Here is a 4824-nt window from a genome sequence, read left to right on the forward strand (position 1 = left end):
AGAAGAAAAGATAAAAATTAAGCTGTAAATTGTAAATTAAAATAATATACCTGTGTTAACAATAGTTTGCGGAGCAGATACAGGAAATGGAAAAATTGAAGAGTATACAATAAAAGTCAAGAACAGTATAATCAAGTCAGACCATGGCAGACCGCATTTATACCGAATTCAGTGTCGCTAGTGGAACATTCTAGATCAAGATTTAACCGATGTGTTTAATAACGGTAAATAAATTTCTGGAAATTTCTCTGTATCGTTCTGTTTATTAATACCATTTATTTGTTTTTTAATATATATCATTTCAGAAGTCAGTCTTTTGAAAAATGAAAAACAAAAGACTCGAAGATCGAAACAACTGTACGAATTAAGGAAGGTGCAGATTGAGAGTGAAAAGGAAAGAATAGAAGCGATAAATAAACTAACAGCTGCTATTGCAGAAAGTAATGAAATAGAAAGGCAAAAAGCAGATGCTATAAAAGAAAATAACAATATAGAGGGCCAAAAAATAGCTGCTATTCAAGAATACAATAATTTACAAAAAGAAAGAAATAAATTATTTGAAATGTTAGTAAGCTCAGCGAAAAATTAATTTGATAATATATAATAAGAGTTAATAACAGGTAAAATATAAAATATATAATAATTAATATAAGTAATATCATTACGAAAGTAAGAAATTAAATACAGTAACAGTAAGTACGTAATAGTGATATCTAAGCAATTTTTGTTCGTTTTCAGATTATCATAATAAGCAAAATTTAAATGCTAAGGTATTAGAATCAAACGCACCGTTGATCACTTTTGAGTCAAAAGAAAAGACTGATTCGTTGCTTCACCATATATATTATTATTTACATTCGTCGTATAACAAAGACTATAAATTCATATAACAAAGTATAAAATATTTGTTACAATATAAATGTTTTTTTGTTCTTTAATACAAGATACACATTTTGTTATTATAACTCATCAGTTTTTCAGTTTTGTATTACAAAATATTCAATAAAAAAAAACGATATTAAACTTAAAATTTCGAACATTTTAACTGTTTCTTGATGATATTTGGATGGTGAAGTCAATGCAGATTAGCGCATCACATGGCATACGTACACGCCTATTCACATGCCAATTCATTATACTTCTCCCTGTGTCGGTTTTGTATATCCTGGCTATCTCTGGTACCAATGGATCATCTGAATTTGAATCACACAGCAAGGACTATATTGGCGATAACACTATAAAATAATTAATAATATTAAAAAACTAATGACAAAATATATTTTTCCAAATGCATGAAACACATACCTTTTGATATGAGTGTTGGAGACTATTAAGATCATAAAATATCCAAACAAATACTTCCATACTGTTGATATTAGGATGATAAGGTCTAGTCACGAATGTCACTTATATAATTTATATTATCTGTAAATATAACTTATTACCTGTAAATAAATCAATTGTTAATATAACTTACTTCTTAAAGCTTATATACATAAAGGCTGTTTAACTTTTTTGTCTTGAAGATATATGTATTTATATTCATAAAAAAACTAATTTTTAAACATACGTTTTAATAATTATAACTGATCTGTAATATATCTGCGCTTTTGTACAGCCTCTTCTTCTTCTTCTTCTTCTTCTTGTTCTATTTCATGTAAATTTTGCTCTTCTAAATAATCTTCATCATCTATATTCAAATTATCACCATCTATTATAAAATTATGTAATGTACATACAGCTGCAATCATTTTGTTTCCTAGATCAAAATCTGAAATGTCAAGGTATTTGAGTCTTCTAAATTTTCCTTTCAACAGTGCAAACAATCTTTCAATCCTTGAACGAATGCAACTTAATTTCGTATTATATCATATTTGTAAGACTGTTAGATGACCATTGTCCTTATATGGTGTCATCAGATTCATCATCAGTGGATATGCTGAATCGCCTATTAAGTGCAGCTGTCGTGGTATAAAACGTAACCTAACCTAACCTTGCATTCGACATATTTTCAAATAATGGACTTTGTCTGAATACTCTTGCATCATACATTCTACCTGGCAAACCAATAAAGCAATCTATAAATTTCCCCTATGATCGCATACCCCTAAAAATGCGAAAACAAACGTATTAAATATCACACAGCAGTCAATATATTTGAACACAATAATATTATTTACCTTATAATATAATGGAATGAAACCCTTTGCGATTATAATAATCATGTGGATTTCTTACTGGTTGTTTACACGGAACATGACAACCATCAATTGCACCTATAACCCCTTGGAAACCACGCGAACAATTACCAAAAATCTGAAATGATTAAATAAATAACAAATTTAATAACATCTAAATTTCAATAAAGTTGTTATAAAACATTTTATGTTGAAATCTTACATTGCTGGATATTTGACATTCGTTGGCATCTGGCCATTTAACATAGAGAGGCATTAAATCTGACAAGATAGTTATAACACTTTTAAAAATATTGTGACCACTAGATTTTGCTAAACTAAATCTGTTACCTGTAGCTAAAAAATTTTCTTGTTTGGCCAAAATATTGTAAATAGTAATTTCTTTGATGAGCTTACATCTACATATTCTTCCGGATTTAGTAAAGCTACTACGTTTAATAATGCCTTAAATTAAATTAATTACAATTAAGTATCAATAAATAATTTAACATAATTATAAAATACCATATGTAATAATATATTTTTATTCCTACACTTCTATATTTTATAATTACCTCAAATATAACTCGCGACATACGAAAGTGTTCTAGAAATTGTATGTCTGTATATCTCGGAATAATGCCTTCAAAATAATTTTCATTTTTTGGTCTTTCATTACGTCGTGCGATTATTTCATTTTCTTGCAAGGGATTGACCATATCATTTATAATAAAATTGAGCATACCAATATTAATTCCATTATTAACTATTGCGATATTCAGTCCATTATTAAACATATCAATATTTAAGTCGTCATCCATTGCAAATAATATTGCATCCATGTTTCCTGCTGTCAATAGAAGATTAAAAAAATATATATATATATAATATTAAGAGCTAACCTGATTCATCAGCCTATTCTTATTTCTTACCTTCTACTGTCTATCTAAAATTCTTTTCTATATTATGTTAGCATACATGCATGCATTTACTAAAATGCGACTGACTATCAGTCCACAGGATCTCTGTGTCCTTCGACTTAGAGGTACGCTCGGCAAATTTCTATATTTTCTAAAGAATAAGTAAGCTTGTGTAAATGCAACATAATATAATTAATATCAAGGCTTATAACAAGCAATAATAGTTCAATTATAAGATACAATTCATTTTAATTAAAGTTACATTAGATTTCAAACGTTTCAACTTACAAAGCCTTCATCAGATTAGTAATTTTCTGTCCTGCTACAAAATCCTCAAACAAACTAATTGAATATGAACAAATTTAATATCCCCTTCTTAAGTAATAAAAATATACGTATAATCCTGATTCTACAACGAGTCAATAGTCTGTAGTCCTAAGTCTTATCAGTAAATCGGTGAAGTTCGCCAACAGCCAACTTGTATGATTAGACTACCGATTTTCTTAAGACTTACCAAATTCGACTTTATTTCTTCCCATTAGTCAAGCTGAACGACTTCCTATACATTAATAAGTTGTAGATGCGAAAAACCATAATCATATATTTAGGTTAAGACTGGTTAAGACTTAAGATTTCCGACTATCAACTCATTGTAGAATCAGCTTAATATATACCAAGAATTATCTAAGAATTAATTTTTCGTTCATGTCAGCGCGTTGAGATACAAATAGGATATATATATCTACTATAATTGCTTGAAGTCTATTTCCATCTATTAATTGTAAATTCTTCCGTAATCACGCATGCACCAGCATTAGAACGTCCTGAGCGTTCATAAGAGCGTTCAGCAGAACACTTAACATGTTGTAACTCATCAGTAAACCGTTGTACAACTGTTGTGTTCTGTTCAGCCATTATTTCCAAAGCGCCATCATCGATAGCTTGGCGCGCGGGGAGTGGGCAGTGGGCAGGGTTGGGCAAGTAAAATACCCGATGTAAATTACACAATTTTATACATGTAAAATACTAGGTATTTTACGTTCTCAGTTTCTTGCAATGTAAAATACATTGAGCGCGCTCTGTGCGCCCCTTCAGGCCGTTGATGAAACTTCAGCCGTTGCCAGCAGCCGGATAGCCCACAGTCATAGGCCATAGTCCGATATTTCATGTGTCGTACGACAAGGCTTTTCAAGCTTATTGATTGGCTGTAGGACAGAAAGATCCAAGAAGATCTTTTTGTTCCGCAGCCAATCAACAGGCTCGAAAAGACTGTCGTACGACATATGAAATATCGGCCATACTCGTCCGTGGCGGACCGTCACTGGCGGTTGGTGGACGCGGGTTCTGTGTTATCTTTGTATATTTTTGAAACCGTTGCCGACTTCAACCGAGCATTGGATCGGAGTGATCAGACTGATCACGTTAATTCGGTTTTTACGGGCCAAATTTTGAAAAAGAAGAAGAAGCCCACAGCCGTGTTAACTGTCAACAGTTTCAACTGTCAGTCGTGTGCACAATAAATATAATAATTAAAATGAGTCACGGGACTCACGGCTGTCACGGTATTCTCGGCGGCAGCGGTAGACCATGTCACGACTTTTGGGAGGAAGGTAATTACGAGCGGCGTCAGGAAGGAAATAAAGTAGTGGCGTATTGTTTAATTTGCAAGAAAACGCTCGCAAATGCTGCGAAAAGCAGATTACAAACACACAGGTAAACAAAATTAA

At 31.6% G+C, this 4824-nt stretch overlaps 1 pseudogene; it reads right to left on the reverse strand.

Moving 5' to 3' along the window:
- Window positions 1-1580: 1580 nt before the first annotated feature.
- LOC108760102 (putative nuclease HARBI1) lies at window positions 1581-3754 on the reverse strand (annotated as a pseudogene).
- Between the last annotated feature and the right edge of the window lie 1070 nt (window positions 3755-4824).

The sequence above is a fragment of the Trachymyrmex cornetzi genome, unplaced genomic scaffold, assembly GCF_001594075.2.
Source record: "Trachymyrmex cornetzi isolate Tcor2-1 unplaced genomic scaffold, Tcor1.1 scaffold2183, whole genome shotgun sequence".
In the NCBI taxonomy this organism is placed as follows: Eukaryota; Metazoa; Arthropoda; class Insecta; order Hymenoptera; family Formicidae; genus Trachymyrmex; species Trachymyrmex cornetzi.